At 30.9% G+C, this 8,090-nt stretch overlaps 1 long non-coding RNA gene across 1 annotated transcript; it reads left to right on the forward strand.

Annotated features, from left to right (window-relative positions):
• Positions 1-1,683: 1,683 nt before the first annotated feature.
• LOC7495964 (uncharacterized) lies at positions 1,684-2,842 on the forward strand. Its single transcript, XR_002978734.2, has 2 exons — positions 1,684-2,162; positions 2,508-2,842. It is a non-coding gene; the product is annotated as an uncharacterized LOC7495964 (long non-coding RNA).
• The last annotated feature ends 5,248 nt before the right edge of the window (positions 2,843-8,090 follow it).

The raw sequence follows: 8,090 nt of genomic DNA on the forward strand, positions 1-8,090 counted from the left end.
TCTCGACTGATCGATAGAACCTTTATAACAAATAAATGTAGAGCTACAGACCTTCAAAATAAGCAAGAATGGATCCAATCAAAAGGTATGTTTCTTGTCTACAAAGTTCAGGTATGTTTACATCGGAGTTTCTCCGGTGAAACCTCGAAATTGGTCAACTTAGTCAGCCTTGAATGAGATACCTATTTGTGCAAAACCACTCAATTTTTTTATGTTTTCACACTTAAAAATTCCTAAAGGGTTCTTATCAATGATCATAAATCTTTCATCCAAAATCAGAATGTGAGAGATGCATACCTTTTTCTCTAAGAAAAAGAAAATCACCTATGCAAATTTGTTACAAAACCACCATCCCAAAACCATTGCAGGACAGAGGTTCCAATTATTAACATTTGTCCAGAACTCTCTCATTTTGATCAAAGGGTTAAGCTTTGATTAATCTATGTTTGAATCCATAAAGAACCCTAGCAAAACCCTATATATACTCCCTGGAAAATGGAAAAAAAAAAGAAGGAAAAACATGGATAAACACATGTGAAAAGATCCTCGTATGAAGTTTCTAGAGCCTAACATAGAGGGTCTAACAAGTTTTGGAAGGAAAAGATAGTGAAAGGAAAATAATAGTCCACAGCCAACAAGCTTGGAGAAGGTATAACCATGTAAAAGTTCAAGGGTGGAGTCCATGTGGCCGGACTATTTATGATTTCTTAATGTTTAAACCTCTTTTGATGTTGTTTGAGTTTATCTTGTATTTTGTTTGTTTGATTTTGGTGCTGGAATAATCTAACGTTTTTCGACAGAGTTAGTTCTTGTTCTTGTTTTCAGCATGTTTTATAATGTTCAAGCTTTCGTTATGATAGTTTGTTTTAGTTTTGGTCTGTGTTAGAGAGGCTTGCATTAAAAACTTAAAAACATGATTATTAGTTTTTAATACTTGTTTGATTTCGTGTTTTTAGCCCAATAGCATGTTGATGATGTATTTAAAATATTTTGATTGGTGTTTGAATCCATTTTGTAATAAAACAGTAAGTTTGAATGTTATCAACCCTAACAATTATTTCATCATCAAAAATCTCAACAACATCACCTATAATATATAAGATCCTCGTGAGACTACATCATGCGTGTTTATTTGGTCAAAAAAAAAAATTGTATTCAAAATAATAATTGATTTTTTATAAAATAACATATTTACATCAAATAATAATTTTATTTGAAAAAAAATATCTTATATTTTAACCACCATATAATTGTCCGGTCAATCACAAAAAAAAAAAATTAACAACAGCAACTATATAATAATAATAATAATAATAATAATAATGGAGACTAATAATTGGATTTGATGTTGACGCAAATCCAATCCCTTTTTTACACATCCAATGAAATCTAATACGTGATTTCATTGTTAATATTAGTGAATCGAAAACAGAAAAAAAAAAAACAAATTCTAAGGAGGACCGGTGACATGGCATTCAATTATAGACCCAAAACTTTCTGCAAACGAAACGGCAACAGTTGCTCTCCTACATGACTAGTTTTATCCACTCACTACACCACATGTCGTTTCAGTCAACACGTGATTTATTCAAATGCCACGTGTCACACACCCACCTTCCCAATCCACCACGTACCAAATAAATAAATCCAAAAGACAACAACGTCTTGCTCTTCTCCCGTCTATATATAAAAAAACTCCCCGATGCCATCAGTTATTGTTGTTGAAGCTATTCAAGCTCCCTTCTAGTTCTCTCTGATATTGTTGGGCTGTTGACGCTTATTGTTCGAAGAAAGAAATAAAAAATAAAGATGACTGTGAGGGAGAGGGAGAGGAATAACAAGAATGATAGTCAAGAAATTGGAGGGTGTGATACAGAAGATCAGGGATCAAAAGATTTGATCAAGAAGAAGGTAGGTTTTGTGCACAGTCAGGTTCTGAGGATAAGAGAGGAGGATTTACATCTTGGTGAAGAAAGATTGAGTGCTGCTAAAGAAATGATCAGGAAGGCTTTGATTGGGAAATTAGAAGAAAGCTTTGGTGTCCCCCCACATGCTGCTATGCAGGTTGTGTTTTTTTCCAGGCCTATCTTGCCTTGCTCGCCTCTTAGTGGCAAAACTACAGTCAAGGCCTTGCACTAAAAATTGCTCATATGTCAATTAAGGTTCGTTTTTGCTTCTTATTGTCTTTGTGATTTCTTTCTTATTCGTTCTTTTTGGTGTAGAGCATGTAATGATGAGTGTTTCTTGAAGCTCTTGCCTGTGATTCTGTTTTGATGCTCAAGTGTTGCGTTCTTGAGAGTTAAAAATGAGGGAAATCTAACTGTTCTTCGAGAGGGAAATTGTGTGATGAGAGATAATTTGGGTTATAAGCTCGCGAATTGCTTCAATTCTTTTTACTCTTAGTGGCAAAACTACAGTCATCGGGGAATGTTTTGAGACCCCCATTTTATGGACATAATGGTTTGGAAATTACTGATTTAAGTGTGATTTATTGTTTGATTTGGCAGGACTTATTATTAATGGAAGATGAGCTCGAAGTTAAAGAGATGCAGTTTGTTAATTAAGAGAGCTGGTGACAATAATCGCAGTTTTATATATATATATATATATAATGCCGTTCTACTGTTAGCTAGGATTAGGATGAAGTAGCCATTATGTACAGTCTAAGAAATTAATATTGGTGAGCTCATTTACAGAAATCCAAAGCCACTTTCCTATTATTGGGCTCTCTTTTTTTATTAAAAAAAAAGAAGCAATTATTGAAACTTAAGCAATTCTGATATTGTAGATTGTTGGCTTACATCTGTGAATTTATGCAATTTATGTAGTGTTTATGGTTGTAGTTGTACCGTGTTTTTTTTTTTAATAAATTAGTTTAAATTATTTGTTTATATATATTTTTAAATCATATAAATATTAAAAGTAAATTAAAAATTAAAAAATATATTATTTAAAAAAATACTTTAAAAACCAACGCAAGCAACTCTCCATCTTCTCCTTTGTAAAACGAATTGTGTAACAACGTTAGACAATTTATTTTTATTAACATGGATGCTCGGATCAGCTTAAATATATTTTGACTAATTTCACAAGCTTTAAAGTTAACGACCATGTAGACTTAAAGAACAAATCTAGAATCTGACCAGTTAAGCTACACTCCTAAGGTTGCTATCCTTAAAAATATAGTTTGAAAGCATAGTTTTGAAAACCGGCTCGGCCTGGCGGGTCGACTTGGGACCCAGCCGACCCGGGGCTAGAACCGAGCCGGGTTTATGAAAAAATAGAAAAAGTCATGACCCGGTATGACCCGGCGGGTTGACCCGGTGACCCGGTTGACCAAGCAAAACCCGGTCAAAAACCTGGTTGCAACCCGTTGACTTTTGTTTTTTGTTTTTTATTTTTACTAAAATGACGCCGTTTTGAATTTTTAAAAAATAGGAATTGACCCGGCCAATCCGGTGACCCGATCAAAACCCGAAACCTGGGTCTTGGACCGGGCCGGATTTAAAAACTATGTTCAAAAGTATGCAGGATTTCGCCACGTTCACATATGGGAACGAGCTATTAGCCGTTGGATTGTTTTAAAGAACATCTAATGTCACTCTTATTGAACACTTTAAGTGAAATTGACCACCGTCCGATGAAATCGACAATCAACCATCAAAATAAATGTCAATCATCAACAAAGATGATTAAAATTCACATTACGTGATCAACCAGGAAACTAAGAATCATGATTTTCCATTGCACTTACTAGATAACTAGCTCTGTATATATAATTTTTTTTATGTAATTTACAGCTTAATTTCCTATTGTTTATCCTTTTTCCTTTACTATTTTCATTCCAACTTTATTTTACTTTCTTTATTTTCTTTGACCTTTTAATTCTTTTTTACATGGAAAACGCTAGAACAATATACATTTCTTAGAGATTGGGATGTGGGACACTCACATTCTATTTCATTTGTAAGCTTACTACCTGCATTTGCTCATAATTAAGCTTTTAATTGAAGTTTCTCTTCATTTAAAGAAAATAACAACAAACATATACCAATCCAAAAAATTATATGACCAATCAATAAGAATTCGATGTTTTTCTTTTATACACAATCACTTTTTAGCAATCCAAAACATTAGAGTACGTCATTTTGGTGTGTGTGTGTGTATTAGATCATTTCTCACGCTACGCTGTTAGTCAGATTAATTTTTTTTTACATAAAAAAATATCAAGGTGTTACTAATGTATTTTCTAGTAGAAAATAATTTTAAACCGTGTGAGGGTTGATCTGATATAACTCAATTAATTTGACGAAATCAAAAACAACTCGGACAACTGTTAAAAACGTATTTTAACTAAAACAATTCAAGACAACATCTTTTTCTCAAACATTGAGACAAAAAAAAACATATTAGATCGTCCCATGTCAACTCGGGTTAAACTGTCAAATCTGTAACTTAGATCATGAGATCGAGATAATCTCATATAAAGTAAATTGAAACAAATTATAAAACTCAATTCTCAATCAAATCAATGTTGAAGGGTGAAAAATAATTTTTTAAAAAAAATTTAAAAAAAAAGACCAAAAAACAAACAACTTGAGTCAGCCATAATTAACTTGTCAAATATATAACTTGGATCATGTGATTGATATAACTCCATAGAAAAAAATTTGAAACAAATTATCAATTTCAATTCTCAATCTATCCAATGTTAAAAGATAAAATAAAAAAATAAAATAAAAAAATGAATCAAGTCAACCCGAATTAACTCACCAAACATATGACCCAAATAATGAGACAAGAATAGCCTCATAGAAAGCAAACAAAAAAAAATATGATATCTAATTCTAAATCAACCAAATATTCAAAGATAAAATAGGGGGAATTCAACTAAAACAAGGACAAAAAACCTTGAGTAAACTCATGACCCGATTCATGAGACTCGGATAAGCAAACCCAATTTTGAAGGAAAAAATTCAAAAAATAAATGACATAAAAATAACCCGAGTCAACCAGAGTTTACTCGCCAAACCCGTGACCCAAATAATGAGACCGAAATAACCTTATAGAAAGCAAATTAAAAAAAATATAAAGTTTAATTCCAAATCAACCAGATATTGAAGAAGTGTTAGCTTTATGGCTACGATAATGATTTAATTTTATGTTTCCTTGGTAAAATAAACATTAAATATAATAAAACATTGTTTTGATATAGTGTTGATATATGCATATCACATCATTAATATCATAAATAAGGATGTGCTATATATATACACACACACACACACACACACACACACAACATTCAAGAAATCATCAAACAAGCAAGGAAAAGATTCATGAAGGTCAAAAACAAAAATAAAAAAATCCAATAGAAATTACAATGTCGACTTCGCTGATCAAGAATTTATAATAGGATTTTGCCAAATAGCATTAGACTTATTTAGGACATCTTACAATACCCACACAATCTAAACAAACCCAAAAGAACCAAAGAAAACCAATAAAAGACCAAAACAAAAAAAATAAGACAAAATCTTGATAGTAGCCAAAATGGTCTCACCGTTTTGGAAACGACAAGGCAGTAGCCAAAACAACTAGTCTGTTTCTGGAAAATTTTCAAAAACTCTTGGGGTTCTTCAAAATGGTCTGACTGACTCTAAAAGGGTCTGATCAATTCTTAAAACGATTTAACAGGTTTTGCTCATGGACAGAAAACTGTGTCTAATGGCTAGTTTCTTTTCTAAGCCTATAAATAGTCTTTTACTTGTCCAAAACATGTGTGAAACTCCTAAAACAAAAATCTAAGCATACTCCCTCTCAAAAACAACCTATAACATCATTATTTCACTTGTAATCATCCAAAAACAAGGTTAGGTGTAAATTGACAATACCCTCCTAAAGAACTTAATTGTTATTTCAATCAACTCTACTAAGAGAGTATGTTGTGGAAAGTGTAAGTGACACTCTAAACACTTGGGAAAGTCTCTTAGAGATAAAATTGTGAGTGGTTTAATACTTGTCTTTCAACAAGTATTGGTAAAAGGTTTTCTAGTCTTTAACCTATAAAAAGATTAGGGATAACGGTTTGATGCTAAACCCGCAAAAGAATTGGGTTTGACCTTACACCCGCAAAATAATCATGTAATAGTTTGGTCTCACCTACTAAGATCGGTGTTGAAAGTGAAACTCTTGAACGAAAGTTCAAAGAGAGGAGTAGTTGGTTTTCCGAACCTTTATAAATATTAGTGTATTCTCTCTAAACTCTCACTCTTTAATTATCACATTTATATTGTTTATTGTTTCTGCATAATTTGAGTGTTTAGAATTGCATGTTATTAGGTAAAGAGTTTTTAATTTATAGTTTTACATTTCATACATAATTCACTTTCCTCTTAAGTATTCGTGTTGCCTTAATCCTAGAATAACAATATGAAATTGATAAATAAAAAAATTCAATCAAAAAAGACATAAAAAACACAAGTTAACTTTCAAAATACATGACAAGAATAATGAGACCAAGATAAGCAAACTCTTAAGAAAAAACAAAAACAAAAAAAGGAGTAAAAAGTGTTTGTGAGGAAGGGAATAGTGAAACCCCATTCTCAATTAGTTTTTGTTAAATATATTTTTTTAACCTAAATCTTAAAATAAATAGAAAAACATAAACAATGTTTTGTGAGGAGATGAACAATGAAATTCCATTTTCAATTAGTTTTTGTTAATATATATTTTTTAAAAAAAAACATCCTTGTTCTTAATAAATAAACACATTTTCTAATTTTTTATTGGAAAAAAATTCTATTACTAACAAACCTTTTTTAAACATTCCTAGACCAAACACCCGTTTTATAACAAAAACGAGATGGCATGCCCGCGCGCTGCAGCGGGTTTATAAAATAAATATATTTGATAGTGTTATAATTGTGAACCAGCGCTAGATAAGTAATAGAAACTAAAGGTATGATAGAGCCAATATTTCATGACGGGAAAAAAAAGTTGTGTTGGTGATCAAAACTTAGAGACTGCACAAAATGATTTGTAGCAATCCACAGTGTTTTGGGAGGAAAGATACAGTGCTTTTGCCACATGATTTAGCTTTTCTATTAATAAAAAGCAAAAAACATTACAAAGCTAAATTCTCTACCAACTTAATATTTTAAAAAAAACCAACAAAGATAATTTTGAAAGGAAAAAAACCAAAGAGGAAAAATATTGTAGCAATTGAAAATGTTTTGTGAGGAAAACTACAGTGTTTTTCCCAATAAAATAAAATAAAAAACCATTTAGAGAAATATTGTAGCAATCCATAGTGTTTTGTGAGAAAAACTACAACGCTTTTCCCATATGATTTAGCTTTACTGTAATTATAATTCTTAACTAACTTAATATTAAAAAAAATAGACAGATAATTTTGAAAAAAATCATAAAAAAATCATATGGGAAAACACTGCAACAATTCACAGTATTTTAAAGAAAAAAAATTACAAAACTAAATTCTTAATCAGCTCAATATTATAACAAAATCAAATCGACAGAGATAATTTTAGAAAAAAAATATAAAAAAAAAACACCAAAAAAAAGGAGGAAAAAATCATTTTGGAAACACTGTAGCAATTCACAGTGTTTTGTGATGAAAGCTACAGTGTTTCCCCACATGATTTAGCTTTACTTGTAATGACTTGTAATTGTAATTCTCAACAATGTTTTGTGAGGAAAGCTACAGTACTTTCCCCACATGATTAAGCTTTATTACAAAGTTTAATTCTAACCAACTCAATATTAAAAAAAAAATCAACGAAGATAATTTTGGAAAAGAATATTACAAAAAAAGAAAACACAAAAAAAACTGGAAAAAAACCATGTGAGGAAAAATTGTATCAATCCATAGTGTTTTGTGAGGAAAAACTTGTATTTACTTGTAATTATAATTCTTAACCAGCTTAATATTTAAAAAATAAAATTGACAAAGACAATTTTAGAGAAAAACATAACAAAACAGAAAAAAAAAACCATATGGGAAAAAACATTGTAGCAATCCACAGTAATTTGCGAGGAAAGTTACAGTATTTTCCTCACATATTGTAACT

The sequence above is a fragment of the Populus trichocarpa genome, chromosome 17, assembly GCF_000002775.5.
Source record: "Populus trichocarpa isolate Nisqually-1 chromosome 17, P.trichocarpa_v4.1, whole genome shotgun sequence".
Lineage (NCBI taxonomy): Eukaryota > Viridiplantae > Streptophyta > Magnoliopsida > Malpighiales > Salicaceae > Populus > Populus trichocarpa.